Source organism: Vulpes vulpes, chromosome 2 (genome assembly GCF_048418805.1).
Source record: "Vulpes vulpes isolate BD-2025 chromosome 2, VulVul3, whole genome shotgun sequence".
In the NCBI taxonomy this organism is placed as follows: Eukaryota; Metazoa; Chordata; class Mammalia; order Carnivora; family Canidae; genus Vulpes; species Vulpes vulpes.
This window is the reverse complement of record NC_132781.1, coordinates 59984113-60003823: the sequence shown is the minus strand read 5'-3', so window position 1 is coordinate 60003823 and position 19711 is coordinate 59984113. Positions and strand designations below refer to the sequence as shown.

General features: G+C 40.8%; 1 pseudogene; it reads left to right on the top strand.

Moving 5' to 3' along the window:
* The first annotated feature begins 3020 nt into the window (after nucleotides 1–3020).
* Nucleotides 3021–3958, top strand: LOC112927811 (olfactory receptor 1J1-like; annotated as a pseudogene).
* Nucleotides 3959–19711: the final 15753 nt, after the last annotated feature.

Sequence of the window (19711 nt, the reverse complement as noted above, 5' to 3'; positions counted from 1 at the left end):
TTCTGCTTTTCATGTCATCAATATCAACGTCAAGGACACCTTCTCCTGGGACCTGTGGCTCAGATCTTTTAGTTCCTTCATAGGTTACGTCCCATGAGGATGGCAGGAAATTGGGCAATTAGCCCACATGCTCTCCTTGTCTCATCAGAAGCTCACACTGTCTCCCTGGGTATTAATCTTGTTGGTGAATGGGGATCCTCTTGCCCATTCTTCTGCCACTCAAAAACAGGATGAAATATTCAAAAGGTCCCTGGGTCATGAGATCTTGTTCTTTAGATATCAGGTCTCCTGAACAGAAAACGAAGGCTTAGGAAACAACCTTGACCAGAGTGTCTGAGCTCACCAAGGAGTGTCTCAGGTCAGAGAAAGATGGAGACTCAAATACCTGGCACTGGATGTGTATGTTTATGCAAGAATATGTATGCCTGTGTGTGTTTTGTTTTGTTTTGTTTGTATAACCCACTGTACTTAGTGGTTAACTGACTTGCATTCCAACTCTGCTCATGTAGGAAGGGCTTCAAGAGATTATGGAGGAAAAACTTGTTGGTAGTGTATATGAGTATGTGTGTGTATGCACATATGTTTAGGTTCATGTTTGTGTGTGGTATGTTTGCATGTCTGCATGTGAACCTGTATGTATGTAGTATGTACTTTTTGGGTGGGTTGTGCTTTGTCTGGATGACTGTGATGTTTATATATTATATTGTGTTTGATAATGTTCTATTTATCAGTTGTGTGTAAATTCATATAAAAGTAACACAAACCCTGACTGTATTTTTACCTAGAATGAGTATAGGTCATAAAGAGAATATGTCAGAAGTATATGATGGTGTATATGTGTGAGTGTGGCTGCATGTGTGTTTTTATGTATAAAACACTCATACTCTATTTTAACCTAGAATGGGTATAGAAGGAAGAGAACTACAGCCATGCTAAGGCTGTGCGTGTGTATGTACATGCATGAGTGTGTGTGTTGGATAAACAGCCTCATAGCTACTTTCTCCTCTTATGTCTCATCTCCTTTTATTTCATTTTTTAAAAAAGATTTTATTTATTTATTCATGAGAGACACAAAGAGAGAGAGAGAGAGAGAGAGAGAGAGAGAGAGAGAGAGAGAGAGAGGCAGAGACACAGGCAGAGGGAGAAGCAGGCTCCATTCAGGGAGCCGGATGTGGGACTCTATCCCCAGTCTCCAGGATCATGCCCCGGGCTGCAGGTGGCGCCAAACCGCTGCACCACCGGGTCTGCCCACATCTTTTATTTCAGACAGAGACAGGCAGCTCCTAGTAAAATCATCCTTAAGCCAGGCTGTAAGACATTTATCCATGTGTTTTGAAGACCCTACAGTCCTCCAAGTGTGCCTTTCTTCATTGGCCTTCCATAATGCTGTGTTTCTACTCTTCAGATCACGGTAGTGGTTAAATTCTTAGGTTCTGGTGTGATACACATTTTGATTCAAATATCCTATTTTTGAGACTTCATTTTGGACCTTGGGCTCCATCTCAGTGAGGCTAAGAAGTCTGAGCTGTAAAATGTGTTGGGAGTATTCAGTACACTATGAGACCTGAAATAAGCATGTACTAAACAGGTGCTAGCATCATGATTATTCCCTAAATGCATGAGGTTTTAAACTCACCAGTCATTTCTTGACTATTTAGAGCATTTTGTGCAAAGGCAGAGGAAATATCTAAAGAGCCAGCTGACGGCTTCCCTTCCTCCTTCCTGAGCATGTTGCCACTGTTTATTTCACATGGGGGCGGCTTGCATCAGGTTCTATTCTTCCCGATCCGATCGCTGAATGTGGAAATCCTACCAGACGCAAAGCTTTTAATTTCACTCCCATGCTTGAGTTCCAAAGAGAAGTCTTATCCAATAAATGTCACTGGGCAGCCGTGTATCAGCAAAAGGTTTAAGCCACTGCATTCCTTCTGGTCCCACTGACTAAGATGAGCTCAGAGATGGCTAAGTTCATCTCTGCTCTTTGAAAAAGCTCTTCTATCAGATCCCTGTGCCTTAGAATGATGCTGTCTCCCTGGGTTCCATTCTAGAGCTTGTGTGTGGCCTCTAACTCTGATTTAACTCCCAGTGAATGAGTTGCCTGGCCTTAGGGTGAAGTCCTGTGCTTAATTAAGATCAGGGTCCGTCAACTAGTGCATACTCTGGAGTAGGTGACTTCACACTTGTTTCCACAATAGTAACATGAAGGAATTTTAACTGTTGGAATGCCTGCTTTACAGGCACTCAATAAATGTTTACTAATTAATGTGAGTGCATGTGGAAGTCCTTTGCAAATTGGAAAGTGTGATATAAGTAGGAGGTCATACATTCTGATTTACCCAGGAAAGTCTTGGTGCAGACCTGCTGTTCTGGTATAATTATTATGTAACTTCTCTTTTCACTCTTAAAGTGTCCTGGCTTGGATAATAAAATATAGGATCATCATATGTATGAGTATAGGTAGATAATCAAGCAGGTGGCTGGGGTAATTTTGAAGCCCCAAAACAATTCCAAACATGGCCCAGGATTTTCTGCCAAACGAGTAAAGGGAGTCAGAGACAGTAGAATGGTGAAGAGGAGGATCTCTAATCACAGTGACACAGAGAAAGTGCCCTAGGGCACTTGGTAAACAGTTAAGGCTGGAATCCAGTTCAAGATTTTTGGCTGCAGAGCCCTAGCTCTTGGTCAGTACTCTATAATGTACTCAATAATTGTGAGCTCCAAGGAGGAAGGGGGTTGGATGTTTTATTTTCTGTTCTATTCCCAGTGCCAGGAAAGCATCTTGAACATGGTTGAATAAGTGAAGAAATTTATTATGGTCTCCTCTGAAGGAAATTTTCTTTGCTGTTGGAAATCTGAAGCACTCTATGACCAGAAGGGGGCAGACAGAAGATTCAAAATGTGTGGTTTGCCTCAATTTTGACAGTCTCCAGGGAAAAAAAGCATGTGACTGTAATGTACACACAGAATAACCATCATATCTCAGTCCCTGATATTTCCTACTCCTTTTCTCCCAGCAGAGAATGAGGAGGGAGAACCAGAGCAGCGTGTTAGAGTTCCTCCTCCTGGGGCTCCCCATCCAGCCAGAGCAGCAGTGCATGTTTTTTGCCCTGTTCCTGGGCATGTACCTGACCATGGTGCTTGGGAATCTGCTCACCATCCTGCTCATCAGGCTGGACTCTCACCTCCACACCCTCATGTACTTCTTCCTTAGCCACTTGGCCTTCTCTGATGTCTCTTTCTCATCTGTCACTGTCCCAACGATGCTGATGAACATGCAGACTCGGCACTTAACCATCTCCTATGTGGGGTGCATTTCCTAGATGTATTTTTTCATACTTTTTGTTTGTCTTGACAATTTTCTTCTTGCAGCGACAGCATATGACAGGTATGTGGCCATCTGTCAGCCACTCCACTACACCACTGTCATGAGGGAGGAGCTGTGTATCTTACTGGTGGCTGGATCCTGGTTCTTCTCATGTGCCCATGCCCTGTTGCATACTCTCCTCTGTCACGCCTGTCCTTCTGTGCTGACAATACTATCCCTCATTTCTTTTGTGATCTCACTGCCCTCTTGAAGTTAGCCTGCTCAGATACTTCCCTCAATAAGCTAGTTATCTTCACTGAGGGGGGAGTGTTTGCCTTCCTGTCATTTTGTGCTATTTTGGCTTCCTATATCTATGTTGGGGCCACCATCCTGAGAGTCCCTCCATCAAGAGGATCTGCAAAGCCTTGTCTACCTGTGGCTCCCACCTCCTTGTGGTGTTTGTACTATGGGACTCTTGCAATGATTTACTTCATTCCTTCATCAAACAGTTCCAAGGTCAAAGACATTATTGCTTCAGTTTTGTATACAGTGGTGATACCCATGTTAAACCCCTTTACGTATGGCCTGAGGAACAGGGACATGAAATAAGCTCTGAGGACACTTTACAGGAGGAAAATTTTTTTTACCAAGTAAATTTTACTCATGTTCTTAATTTTCCTAGTGATGTTCCCAGAGACATCTTGAAAATTTGTAGCAGTAACTGTGGTAGATTGCAAAAATGGCCAAGTTACTTTGCAGCCCCTCCTTGCAAGTGTGGTTCGTTTCCATCCACTGAATCTGGGCAGGACTCATGACTGACTAAAAGAGTCATTAAAAGAGTCAGTGAAAGTGGTGTGAGATTTCCAAGCCTAGGTAAACTCTGTTGCGGCTGCTCTGGGAACCTTCAGACCACCATGTGAACTAGTCCAAGCTAGGCTGTATGAAGATGGGGGCCACATGGGGGAGAACCAAGATGCTCCAGCTAACAATCAACCAGCTCCCAGGTGACCTGGTACATGATAGTAGAGGCATGAGTGAGCCCTTGTTGAGATCAACTGAACCAAACCCAGACAAGAAGCTTCATCCAGCTGAGCACATTCTCAGTCCAAATTGTCAGCCCATGGAATTGTCATATAAAGAAGTGGTTGCTGTTTAAGCCCCTGAGTTTTGGGATGGGTTGTTATGCAGCAGAAGCCAACTGATACAGTGGCTGCCCTTGTTTCTGGAGCCCTCCAAATTTTCCTTAATTGCAGTGGTCTCTTCCCATTTATTGGACCCCTGCTTGGATTGTAGTCCCTGTCTATTTTTCTAGAACCCATCGAAATAAAAACAGTCAGATTATGATCTCCATAACATATTGCCTTAGCTTTAGGTATATCTCTTCTTGTCCTCATTATTCTGACATAATCCTTGGTATGTAGCATTTACCAGCAACTCTCATTTTTGCAAAGTTGCCATCTTAAGGTACTGCCTTATCTATCTGAAGAGATAAGAATGACTTGCCATTATATCAAAAACACATAAACTTCTTTTTTTGAGGGAAGAATACACATTATGTGTTTCCTCTTGAAGAAGAGAAACGATCTTAGACTAAGATTAGAGGTCTGAATAACATTGCATTTTGTCTAAGTTATACCTTCTTACCCCTTAAGTCAGTGATATTGAGTCAAAAAGGTAAGAATTCTCAAATGTGATCTGCTATTTGTCTTTAGTATAAAATTAACATCTGGACCATTACAGTCAAATTGGTGTGAAGCTTGTGGAGCATGGTTTTAGATAAACAAAATAATTAAAGTGGCTAATACAATACTGAGTAATACATAGAATTGTTGAATCACTATATAGCAAAAATGCTATTATTTGAATAGAAGATGGCTAATATGAAATTTAATGATAATTCATAGTATGTATCAATTTATATAAATGAGATAATGATAAAAATTTTAGTTTCTTTGTCCTTTGATCTATCATGTCCTATAATTATAAAAATTATGTGTTACTCCAAGTGCTTAAAGTAATAAAGTTGAGAATGTTTGCATTTGTAATGTAGTTGCTAGTTATGTATTGTGTCTGGTTGTTTCCTAAAATCTAAACATTTTGCAAAGATTTTGGCTTTATTATCCTTAAGTCAGTTTTTGCCTGTGACAAAAACTCAGCAGAGGAGCACAGTGCATTAAATCTCATTTCCAAATTCTCTAAACCAATGTAGGTTGTATTTTTTTTTTAACTAGAACTTCCTTTGTGAGGACAGCTTACTTGAGCCTTCCTAATTCTGGGTTATGAAAATGAGTTATCTTTTACTTCACAAAAAGCATGACTTGATCTCTAGAAAAGAAAAGGGTAAATGTATATAAAAGTGATTGATTTTTGACACGTATTTATTATGTATTCAGTGTGCTTATGGAAATTTCTAGAAGTGGACAAATCAGACAAAAATATTTTCCTTTTGTGGAGCTTATACTCTAATGGGAAAGAGAATGAAAATAAACTCAATATGCAAGTTTCATGGTTTTTAACTGCTATAAAATGTAGCATTGTGGGGAAATCAGGAATGCAAGGGATAGGCTGCAATTTTAAGGAGTGTTATGAGAACTGGTCTCACCCAGAAGGTGATATTTGAACAAAGAATTGAAGGCAGCAGGGAATAGAGCCACAGGGATATTTGCAGGAAAAACACCTCAGGGAGCAGGTATAGCAAGTGCAACATTTTGAGGTGTGAAAATGTCAGCTATGTTCCAGGATCTGGGAAAATTGGACAGCTACATGCAGAAGAATGAAACTAGACCATTCCCTTCCACCATACACAAAAGTAAACTAAAAATGGATGAAGGTCCTAAATGTGAGACAGGAATCCATCAAAATCCTAGAGGAGAACACAGGCAGCAACTTATTGCAAGACATGTCTCTAAAGGCAATCTATAGAATGGGAGAAGACATTTACAAATGACATATCAAATAAAGGGCTAGTATCCAAGATCTATAAAGAATGTATCAAATTCAACACCCCAAAATCAAATAATCCTGTCAAGAAATGGGCAGAAGACATGAACAGACATTTTTCCAAAGATATTTCTCCATACAAATGGCCACCAGACACATGAAAAATACTCCACATCACCTGGCATCAGGGAAATGCAAATCAAAACAAACCACAATGAGATACCACTTCATACCTGTCAGAATGGCTAAAATTAACAAGACAGGAAACAACAAGTGTTGGAGAGGATGTGGAGAAAGGGGAACCCTCTTGCACTGTTGGTGGGAATGCAAGCTGGTACAGCCACTCTAGAAAACAGTATGAAAGTTCCCCCAAGAAGTTAAAAATAGAGCTACCCTACAACCCAGCAATTGCAGTACTAGGTATTTACCCCAAAGATACAGATGTGGTGAAATTTTAGGACACCTGCACACCAGTGTTCATAGCATCAATGTCCACAATAGCCAAACTGTGGAAGAGCTGAGATGTCCTTCTACAGATGCATAGATAAATAAGATGTGATATATATATGAATGTTACTGTATATTGTATATATTATATATGTATATATATACACACACACAGTGGAATATTACTCAGCCATCAGAAATAATAAATACCTATCATTTACATCAATGTGGATGGATCTGGAGGGTATTACGCTAAGTGAAATAAGTCAATTAGACAAAGACAATTATATGCTTTAACTCATATGCAGAATATAAGAAATAGTGCAGGGGACCATACGGTAAGGGAGGGAAAACTGAATGGAAAAAAAATCAGAGAGGGACACAAACCATGAAAGACTCAACTCTGGGAAACAAACTGAGGGTTGCTGAAGAGGAGATGGGTGAGGAACAGGGTAACTAGGTAATGGGAATTAAGTAGGGCACGTGATCAGTTGAGCAGTAGATGTGATAGGCAACTGATGAATTATTAAAAACTACATCTGAAAATAATGATGTAGTATATGTTATATAATTGAATTTAAATTTTAAAAATGAATTCAGGGCAGCCCCAGTGGCTCAGCGGTTTGGCGCCGCCTTCGGCTTGGGGTGTGATCCTGGAGACCCGGATCGAGTCCCACGTCAGGCTCCCTGCATGGAGCCTGCTTCTCCCTCTGCCTATGTCTCTCCCTCTCTCTCTCTCTGTCATGAATGAATAAGTAAAATCTTAAAAAAATGAATTCATCCCTGAAGGGAGTGAGCATGCTGAAAAGCAGGAGGATATATATTTATGTATGTTTTATTTTTGAGGGGATAACTTCAAAGCTAACAGGGGCTAGGTACTTTAGGCTTTGTAATTTGATTTTTACTGTAAATTATTTGTGTAGCCCTTGGAAGCTTTCCAGCAGAACAATAACATGATTCATCTTTTAAAAGGATCACTCTGGCTAGAGAAGGGGGCTGTGTGGAAGTCAGGGGTACCACCTAGGAGCTACCGCAACAGTACAGTTAAGAAATGATAAGCTGGATTGAACACCAATTAAAAATAAATTTATTAAAAAAGAGAAAGAAATGATAAGCTGGGATGGTAGCAGAGAAAGTAGTAAAATTTTGGTGAATACTGTATTTATTTGTAAGTTGGAACCAACTAGAGTTGCTGATGAATTGAGAGGAGGGTGAGAGAAAGGAGTCAAAGCTTCCTTAAAATAAGTGCAGGGGGGCAACCCGGTGGCTTCGCAGTTTCGTGCCGCCTTCGGCCCAGGGCGTGATCCTGAAGTCCCGGGATTGAGTCCCACGTCAGGATCCCTGCGTGGAGCCTGCTTCTCCCTCTGCCTGTGCCTCTGCCCCGCCCCACCATGATAAATAAGTAAAAAATATTTTTTAAAGATTTTATTTATTTATTCATGAGAGAGAGAGAGAGAGACAGAGACAGAGGCAGAGGCAGAGGGAGAAGCAGGCTCCATGTCGGGAGACTGACATGGGACTCGATACTGGGACCCCAGGACCGCGCCCTGGTCCAGCTCCTTTATGTGTAAGGTTAGCTTTTGTATTTGAGTTCTTTCCAGTTTTTGAATGGATGCTTGTATTGCGATGTATTTCCCCCTCAGGACTGCCTTTGCTGTATCCCAAAGATTTTGAAAGGTTGTATCTTCATTCTCATTAGTTTCCATGATTCTTTTTAATTCTTCCTTAATTTCCTGGTTGACCCTTTCATCTTTTAGCAAGATGGTCCTTAACCTCAATGTGTTTGAAGTCCTTCCAAACTTCTTGTTGTGATTTAGTTTTAATTTCAAGGCATTATGGTCTGAGAATACTCAGGGGACGATCCCAATCTTTTGGTATTGGTTCAGACCTGATTTGGGACCCAGTATGTGGTCTATTCTGGAGAAAGTTCGATGTGCGCTTGATAAGAATGTGTATTCAGTTGAGTTTGGATTTAAAGTTCTGTAGATATCTGTGAAATCCATCTGGTCCAGTGTATCATTTAAAGCTCTCGTTTCTTTGGAGATGTTGTGTTTAGAAGACCTATCGAGGGTAGAAAGAGCTAGATTGAAGTCACCAAGTATAAGAGCATTATTATGTAAGTATGTCTTAATTTTGGTTATTAATTGATATATTTGGTAGCTCCCACATTTGGGGCATATATATTGATGATTGTTAAGTCCTCTTCTTGGATAGACCCTTTAAGTATGATGTAGTGTCCCTCTTCATCTCTCACTACAGTCTTCGGGGTAAATTTTAGTTTATCTGATATAAGGATGGCTACCCCCACTTTCTGTTGAGGACCATTTGAATGGTAAATGGTTCTCCAACCTTTTAGTTTCAGGCTGTAGGTATCCTTGTGTCTAAAATGACTCTCTTGTAGACAACAAATAGATGGGTCCTGCTTTTTTATCCAGTCTGACACCCTGCGCCTTTTGATGGGGTCATTAAGCCCATTCATGTTCAGAGTTACTATTGAAAGATATGAGTTTAGTGTCATCATGATACCTATTCAGACCCGGTTTTTGTGGTTTGTTCCATTCGACTTCTTCTTAAAGGGGAATTGTAAGAGTCCCCCTAAAATTTCTTGCAGAGCTGCTTTGGAGGTCACATATTCTTTCAGTTCCTGCCTGTCTTGGAAGCTCTTTATCTCTCCTTCCATTGTGAATGAGAGCCTTGCTGGATAAAGTATTCTTGGTTGCATGTTCTTCTCATTTAGGACCCTGAATATATCCTGCCAGCCCTTTCTGGCCTGCCAGGACTCTATAGAGAGGTCTCCTGTTACCCTAATGTTCCTCCCCATAAAAGTCAGGGATTTCTTGTCTCTTGCTGCTTTAAGGATCTTCTCTTTATCTTTGGAATTTGCAAGCTTCACTATTAAATGTCGAGGTGTTGAACGGTTTTTACTGATTTTAGGGGAGGATCTATTTCCTGGATCTGAATGCCTGTTTCCCTTCCCAGATTAGGAAAGTTTTCAGCTATGATTTGTTCAAATACATATTCTGGCCCTCTGTCCCTTTCAGCACCCTCGGGAACTCCAATTAAATGTAGGTTTTTCTTCCTCAGGCTATCACTTATTTCCCTTAATCTATCCTCATGATCTTTTAATTCTTTGTCCCTTTTTCCCTCCGTTTCGCTCTTTGCCATCAACTTGTCTTCTATGTCACTCACTCGTTCTTCCACCTCGTTAACCCTCGTCATTAGGACTTCTAGTTTGGATTGCATCTCATTCAATTGATTTTTAATTTCTGCCTGATTAGATCTAAATCCTGCAGTCATGAAGCCTCTTGAGTCCTTTATGCTTTTTTCTAGAGCCCCCAGTAGCTGTATAATAGTGCTTCTGAATTGGCTTTCTGACATTGAATTGTAATCCAGATTTTGTAACTCTGTGGGAGAGAGGACTGTTTCTGATTCTTTCTTTTGAGGTGAGGTTTTCCTTCTAGTCATTTTGCTCACTGCAGAAGTTGTATTGGGAAAAGGAGAAAAAGAGAGAAGAGAAAGAAGGAAAGAAAAAGAAAAAAGAAGAAAAGGGGGGAAAAAGGAAAGGAAAAAAGGGGGGAAGCAAACAGAAATCCAAAAGCAAAAAACAAAACAAAACAAAACAACACACGGAGGAGTATCCTCTGATTCTGTATATTGTAAGTCCCTTGACTTCCCCTGGAACTTTCCAGTGGTGCTTGGTCAATAATTTGTGTTTCTGCTGTCCATCTAGCTGGGGAAGGGGCCTGTTGTGCTGATTTTCAGGTGTTAGCACTTGGGGAGCTGCTCAGCCCACTCCCTGGTGCAGGGCTCAGTGAGTGATGTTTAAGCAGCTTACCCAGTGAGGCTACTGTGAGGCTCAGTGGGGGTTGTTCACCCCGTGAGGCCCCAGGAGGAACAACCACAGTGGCGGGGCCTGCTCTGCAGCCCTGGAGTCAGCTCCCGCAGTAGCTCCGGGGCTCTCCGTCTGCAGGGCCTGGGGGCTCCGGGGCGGGGCCGCTGATCTGCTCAGCTGGGGCAGGAGCGTCCTCGCTGTCCTGGGCCCTCCCGGCCTCTGCCTGTCCCGGGGGAGGCTGGACCCTTGGCTGTGTCCCGGCGCCCTGTGCTCCGGGGCCTGCGCTGTTGGATTCGCTCCCGCCCCGCAGCCCCCTCCGCGGAGCCGCCGCCCGAGCCCCTCCGAGCTGCTCCGGGTCCCGCCGAGCGCTGCAGCCCTTAGGGAGCTCGGCGCACTCTCCCGGGGCGCAGGTGCCTGTTAGTGTCCCCGGGAGCCCGAGGGCATCCCCGCCCTCCTGGGTCCTGCTCTAACTCCCTGTGAGCCCCTTTCCGCGGGGAAGGTTGGTGCAGCTCCTGCTCCTCCGGGACGGGGCTCTCCTGTCCTGGGGACACTCGCCCCGGCCTCAGCCCCGCTCCTCGCGGGGCCCCTCCACCTTGGAGGCCTTTTGTTTCTTTACTTCTTTTTCCCCGTCTTCCTACCTTGATAGAAGCACGAACTCTTCTCGCTGCAGCATTCCAGCTGCTCTCTCTAAATCTCAGGCTGAATTCGTAGATTTTCACGACGTTTGAAGGTTATCTAGGTAATTTGGTGGGGACAGGTGACCTGGGGACCCTACTCTTACGCCATCTTGCCCCTCCTCCTGAAAGATAAAAGTTCATGAATTTGTGACTCACAGTCTGTCTTTTGACCAACTTAATGAAGCCTTTGACCTGTTGCATGCAGGAAAGAGCATTCCAACTGTTGTAAAGCTTTAAATTCAACAGAGAAAACATGTCCATCCTTGTAGTGAAGTCTTGTGGTCCAACTGGAACAGCCAGACAAGCAGGGAGATGCTCTTCTAAGTTCAGAGTCTCTTAGACCTTTTCTACTACTACTTTTAGAGTAACCTTCTCTAGGGAATAATATTTTTTGTATAATTCATAAATCTCTAATCAAGGACAAGGCTAATACAGTCATAAATATGTTTTCTGAACTCTCCTTCACATGAATAATTGCCAACCCATTAAAGAATATTCTAACATAATAAAAGTAATTTCTGCATAAAAAAAAAGAACAGCAACACTAAGGAGAGCACATGATGTGATGACCACTGGGTGTTATATGCAACTGATGAATTACTGAACTCTGAAACCAATGCTGTACTGTATGCCGACTAACTGAATTTAAATTTAAAAAGTATATATAAAAAAGAAAAAACAGCGACATAGTGAGATTCTCTTTCCAGATGTTTGCATTTTAGAGATGCAAATGTTTAAGTCAATCAAATTAATCTTTCATGGTATTTCAGACAAAAAATAAATGAACAATTTAATGTTTTAAATAATAGAATACAGGGGATCCCTGGGTGGCGCAGTGGTTTGGCGCTTGCCTTTGGCCCAGGGCGCGATCCTGGAGACCCGGGATTGAGTCCCACATTAGGCTCCCACTGCATGGAGCCTGTTTCTCCCTCTGCCTATGTCTCTGCCTCTCTCTCTGTCTCTCTGTGACTACCATAAATAAATAAAAATTAAAAAAATAAATAATAGAATACAGAGTATTTATATCCCTTTGATTTTGCCTCAGTCATGCCTAACCCAGGGCAAGGCAGATACTAGGTGAGGATATATTCCTCAATTTCATTCCTTTGTTCCATTTATGGCAAATTAGTTCAACTTCCATGCCAACGTTCATCAATTGATAAGGACATCCTGTCTTGCTGTAGTGAAAACTTATGCCAAACTCTGTGCTAAATACAGAAGGATGAAAAAGATTCATGACTATGACTGTGGATACAAGAAGTACTGGTACATATATAACAAGTAAATTTTCACAGTCATTATAAGCATCAAGCCTTAAGCATATAAATATGGAATTTTATTTCTATGGTTTCATTTCTTTTTTTCTATAGCTTCATTTCTAATTTTTTCATTTGTTTTTATTGAAGTTTGGTTTTCCAACATATAGTATAGCTTCATTTCTATAGTTCAATTTAGTTTTGGTTTTAAGCCTTCAGTATATCTCATTGTATCCCAGTTCTGACTTTTCTTAACCCAATGTGATATTTTCTCAGTGAATTTTTATTTATAATTGAGCCTCATTCATTCATTTTTCACCTCTCATGGATACATTGCTCCTTCCAAGTCCCATTTCTAAACTCTCAATTTCCCCCTCAAACAACAGGGTTTTTCTTCCTTGTTTTTTTTATTAGTTTGAACTTTGATGCTATGTTGATTCAGTTGCTGATATATGGCTTTTTCATTTATTTGTCATCATGGTTGATGGCTAGGCCTTGCTTATGTGATTGATCACTGGCTCACATAACTTCCTATGCCTGTAATGATAATCCAATGGTGATATCAGCCTTGGCCAACATGAAAGGGTTCTTTCCACAGCCCTTGGATGTTAGTCTCTCCACCAACCTGCCTTCTGTTTCACTCACTCATCTATTTGAATGAGCCACTCTAGGCCCCTGAAAAATGTTTAAATAACCTCCAGGAAAATACTTAGAACCATTTCCAGGACTCTGCTATATGCAAATAAAATACTACCATTTTCTATTGCTCTTTTTAGTTTTGAGAACAAAAGAAGCCCCAGTCCAGCCCCCATATTGGGATCAGGGCACCTGTCCAATCTACTGTCAGATTGACAGACTCAAAGAACCTTGCAGGAGACTCTCTAGAGTTATCTAAATGTGTTCCATTGCTTTGATGTCTCTTTCAACTCTTCTTTGGGATACATGTGGGTCCCAAGTGCTGATTCTTAAGAGTTAAGTATTTGGAGTTTAACACATTGGGGTTTTAGATGGAATTAGTTTCCCCATAATTTCATAAGTTGACATCCTAACCCCCTGATCTCAGAATGTGACTTCTTTGGGAATAGGGTTGAAACACAGACACACACAGATGCAAGACCTTGTGAAGATACAGATAGAAGACTGCAAGCCAAAAAGAACATCCTTAGGAAAAACCAAGCCTACCAATACCTTGGCTTCAGACCTCCAGTCTCCAGAATTGTGAGAAAATAAATTTCCATTGCTTAAGTCACCTAATATATGGTACTTTGTTATGACAGCCCCAGACAACTAATACAAGACCTTTGATAATTCTGCTGTGGAGAACTGAAAAGTACTGGGATGTCAGTTAAGCATCCAATTCTTTATTTCGACTCAGGTCATGATCTCATGGCTGCGGAATCAAGCCCTGTATCAGATTCCATGCTCATCATGGGGTATGTAAAGATTCTCTTCTTCTCCCTCTGCCCATCCCCCTGCTCACACACACTCTCTCTAAAACAAATAAATAAATTCTTTTAAAAAAAACTGAAAAGTAAGTGGTACTTAATCCCCAAATTCTTTTTTTATTTTTTATTATTTTTTTAATAAATTAATTTTTTATTGGTGTTCAATTTACCAACATACAGAATAACACCCAGTGCTCATCCTGTCAAGTGTCCCCCTCAGTGCCCGTCACCCATTCACCCCCACCCCTTGCCCTCCTCCCCTTCCACCACCCCTAGTTCGTTTCCCAGAGTTAGGAGTCTTTATGTTCTGTCTCCGTTTCTGATATTTCCCACACATTTCTTCTCCCTTCCCTTCTATTCACTTTCACTATTATTTATATTCCCCAAATGAATGAGAACATACACTGTTTGTCCTTCTCCGATTGACTTACTTCACTCAGCATAATACCCTTCAGTTCCATCCACGTTGAAGCACATGGTGGATATTTGTCATTTCTAATGGCTGAGTAATATTCCATTGTATACATAGACCACATCTTCTTTATCCATTCATCTTTCAATGGACACCGAGGCTCCTTCCACAGTTTGGCTATTGTGGACATTGCTGCTAGAAACATTGGGGTGCAGGTGTCCCGGAGTTTCATTGCATCTGAATCTTTGGGGTAAATCCCCAACAGTGCAATTGCTGGGTCGTAGGGCAGGTCTATTTTTAACTCTTTGAGGAACCTCCACACAGTTTTCCAGAGTGGCTGCACCAGGTCACATTCCCACCAACAGTGCAAGAGGGTTCCCTTTTCTCCGCATCCTCTCCAACATTTGTGGTTTCCTGCCTTGTTAATGTTCCCCATTCTCACTGGTGTGAGGTGGTATCTCATTGTGGTTTTGATTTGTATTTCCCTGATGGCAAGTGATGCGGAGCATTTTCTCATGTGCATGTTGGCCATGTGTATGTCTTCCTCTGTGAGATTTCTGTGCATGTCTTTTGCCCATTTCATGATTGGATTGTTTGTTTCTTTGGTGTTGAGTTTAATAAGTTCTTTATAGATCTTGGAAACTAGCCCTTTATCTGATATGTCATTTTCAAATATCTTCTCCCATTCTGTAGGTTGTCTTTTAGTTTTGCTGACTGTATCCTTTCTGTGCAAAAGCTTCTTATTTTTTAATCCCCAAATTCTTAATTCATAATACCTGCTTGCCATAAATCTTCCCTTTTGGCAATGAAATCTGTTTACAAAACCCAAAGATCTCTGATTCATGGATTATCTCAGGAATATAAAACTAGGAACTTACCATAACCTCTAGCTCACATAGAAATTAAGAAGACCCAGAACTCAACTAGTGAGAGATGGGGGGGGGGGAGTCAACATTACAACAAAAAGACAAAGGAACATTGATTGTAGGTAAAGAATTACTGTGACCACAAGACCTTTGAAGATGTCCCTGCTATTAGTCTTAGAAGTTATATGGAAAATCTGAAAGGGTATCACCTTTCTGTTAAGCTCTGAAAGAGAAAACCTGTGACAGCTCCTTATACTGACTTCTTCTAACACAAGTGAGGCCAAAGCTGAATAGGCAGTTTCTCCCTAGTAAGATTTTACTTGACCTAACTTGAGGTTAGCTAATTTGCTTTCCCATTTCTTTCTAATATTAATAACTAGAAGCCAACTCTCAACTATAGAGAATAAACTGATGGCTACTAGAGGGGAGGTGGGTGGCGTCATGGGTTCAATAGGTGATGGAGATTAAAGAGTACATTTGTGATGAGCACAGGGTGATGTATGAAAGTGCTGGATTACTATATTGTGCACCTGAAACTAATGTTACCTAACTGGAATTTCAACTAAAGTGCACCAAAAAATAATTAGTGCACCACCTTAATTAATAAGAAAAACAAAGAAAGGACCTTAGATGCACTGCTAGGTCCAGGAAAAAAAGAAGGAACCAAGTGCAACCAAGACTGAAAAAGAAATTAAAGAAATCACAAATAATTCTTCATACAGCCTAACTACTCAGCTGCTGGCCTATTGGCCATTGGTTAACTTCTATACTCGCACCTTTATGTCATACGAAGGGAAAATAAGTGCTATATATGAGTATCTGCTTAGGGTTCCTGTCTCTACAGATTTCAGACAAGATCATTTTGCTCAAAAGGAAAACTATGGGTGTTTCAGGGGCCCAAATTTTTCCTCAGTACGTTTCTGATGAAATTTGAAAGAAAGAGGAGGCATGAGATGAGATGCAGCTGGGGATTGTGAGCCTGAAGGTGCTCATGGGAATTTCTCTGGGCTGGGCTGGCCAGGGTGCTCTAGAAACAGGACTTCCACTAGGAAGTTAATCTGTTGTGCCAGAATAGCAACTATGATCCAAAGCCAAGGCTATAGGTTCTAATCCCTACATTCTAAAGAATGTTCTAGCACTGGCAATCCAGCCCATCTGTTTTTGGGAAGGAGCAAACACAAGTTCAGCTACCACCAACCACCACTCAAACCTCTGGCTTGCATTTTGACATTTTTCTTTGGGCACCATTTTCATTAATAACCTCACAGAAAGAGAAAGCTGAGTCTTAAAAGGGGACCCAAATTTTCTTGAGCTCCCTGGCCATAATGCCTTCATAATTTCTATCATCTTTTGAGGTAACATTGACCTTTTATCATATACTTTTAATAAATTTAAAGATGCCAGCAAATGTACACTAAGTTATCATGGTAATGTGTAGACAACTAGCATAAATCAATCACCTATAACTCTAACTGATAGGAATTAATGATCTCACTTTAAAGAAGAGGAAACTGAAGTTCAAAGAGGTGAAGTGACTTGCCTAACATCACCAGCAGGTAAGTTGTAAACATATTTCAAATTCAGAATTGACTAACTTTTTGCTGTTGAGTTTAATAAGTTCTTTAGAGATCTTGGATACTAGCCCTTTATATGATATGTCATTTGCAAATATCTTCTCCCATTCTGTAGGTTGTCTTTTAGTTTTGTGGACTGTTTCTTTTTTTTAATAAATTAATTTTTTATTGGTGTTCAATTTACCAACATACAGAATAACACCCAGTGCTCATCCCGTCAAGTGTCCCCCTCAGTGCCCGTCACCCATTCACCCCCACCCCCTGCCCTCCTCCCCTTCCACCACCCCTAGTTCATTTCCCAGAGTTAGGAGTCTTTATGTTCTGTGTCCCTTTCTGATATTTCCCACACATTTCTTCTCCCTTCCCTTCTATTCACTTTCACTATTATTTATATTCCCCAAATGAATGAGAACATGCACTGTTTGTCCTTCTCCGATTGACTTACTTCACTCAGCATAATACCCTCCAGTTCCATCCACGTTGAAGCAAATGGTGGGTATTTGTCGTTTCTAATGGCTGAGGAATATTCCATTGTACACATAGACCACATCTTCTTTATCCATTCATCTTTCGATGGGCACTGAGGCTCCTTCCACGGTTTGGCTATTGTGGACATTGCTGCTAGAAACATCGGGGTGTGGACTGTTTCTTTTGCTGTGCAGAGGCTTTTTATCTTGATGAAGTCTTGATAGTTCATTTTTGCTTTTGTTTCCCTTGTCTTCATAGATGTATATTGCTAGAAGTTGCTGTGGCCAAGTTCAAAAAGGCTGTTTGTCTGTGTTCTCCTCTAGGATTTTGATGGATTCTTGTCTCACATATAGATATTTCATCCATTTTGAGCTTATATTTATGTATAGTGTAAGAGAATGGTGTAGTTTCATTCTTCTGCATGTGGCTGTCCAATTTTCCCAGCACCATTTACTGAAGAGACTGTCCTTTTCCAGTGGATATTCTTTCCTGCTTTGTCAAATATCAGCTGACTATAAAGGTCAGGACCCATTACTGGGTTATCTACTCTGTTCCATTGATCTATGTGTCTGTTTTTGTGCCAGTACCACACTGTCTTGATGATCACAGGTTTGTAATAAACTTGAAATCCAGCATTGTGATGCCCCTGGCTCTGGCTTATTAAACTCAACACCCAAGAAACAAACAATGACGGGATGAGCACTGGGTGTTATACTATATGTTGGCAAATCGAACTCCAATAAAAAGTATACAAAAATAATATAAAATAAAAAGAATTGACTAACTCTGCATCCCAAGTGCCTACCCAAACAGCATGGGGAGAAATTGGAGCTATCTATGACCCCGCCTTAACTTGTATGAAGATATCACCAAGAGCAGCCATAACTTTTCCCAGAATCCTTTCTTGGATCCTATTCCAGAATTCCAAACCAGATGGTTTATGTTCTGACCAGAACATCAACACTTTTGTTCTCAATGTACATGTTTCTCTGACTACACAATGAAATAGGTGTGCCTCCATAGAGTGTTTCTTTGACTAGGAATAGTGTTGGGATCAGTTGTGGCCATAGTTACATTGAGAATGACTTGATGTGCTGAGAGGCTCCAGGCTTAATTCCCAAACAACCATTCCACAAGGAGAATATAAACTTTTACCCCAGAACTTGATTAATTGGGTTTTTAGGAGCTACCCCCAGTGGTTAATTATCATCAAAGTAAAGGATCCTGGAGGTTCACTAGCAAGATCTCCCCAGAGCCTCATTAAGAAAGCTGAGATTGAGCCTCTTCCCTCTGAGGGAGCTTCTATCATGACAGTTCAGAAACTTTTCTGATACAATATCATTAATGAGTTCTCCTGCTTTCCCTTGGGTTCCTCTCAAGGGGCCACATTCTTCTCTGATTCTAGAAAGGGAATTGAGAATGCCATAACTCTACGGCTTTGCCTCCTCCCATTTGAGTCCATTCCTGCAAGGGCAGCATTGGAGGGGACTACTGAGTAGCCGGTTTTAGAGGGAAACAATGTTTAACCAATTCTAGCCAGAATCTTTTCCCTTATATGCTTTGAAGAACATTATCCTTGAGACATATAAATCAACTCCCCCATTCCCTTTGGTCTCCTAGTTAAAAACATTTGCCAAGTGTCTACTTTATCTACAGCAGTGGTTCTCAGCCTCCTCTGTATGTGTAGCATCACCTGGGGCACTTCTAAAAAGATCCTCATGCCCAGGACCCCAGACCAATTAAATCAAAATCTCTAAGATGTAACCGAGGTATCAGTAGTTTTAAAGCTCCCAGGTGATTCCAGTGAACAGCCAAAGTTGTGAACCACTGATCTCTTTAGGGGACCCAGTTGGTTTGTGAAATTTTTTAGAGCCACTGTTGTGATTTTAAGATTTAGCAAATTAATGACTTTCTTCCCCTGTCTCCTAAATATGTTTTTATATATCATAAAGTACTTATTTAAGGTTTTTATGTCAATATTTGATGCTAAGAGAGGACATAAAGGAGACACTGTATTAAAAATATTTTAATCCTATTTTTCTCACTTTCCATGATTTCTTTCCATTTTTTTATTTTCTGAGGATACAGGTAGTACATGAATACAGTCTAGTTATGAAATTCAAACAGAAGTTATCATGTACAAAGTGAAAATCCCTCCTGAGTTTCACCCAAAAATCTGTTACATAAAAAGATATCTTTATATATGCAAATATAAAGATTAAGAGCACTTGTAACGAGGGTGTTGTATGGGAGTGTTGAATCACTATGTCGTACACCCAAAACTAATATTACACTAACATTAACTAACTGAGGGGGGCACTTGATAGGATGAGCATTGGGTGTTATACTATATGTTGGCAAATCAAACTCCAAAATATATATATATATATATATATACATATATATATATATATACACCTAAATAAGTAAATAAATAAATAAGATAAAAATAGAATAAAATCTTTTTAAAAATATATAAATAAATAAAGG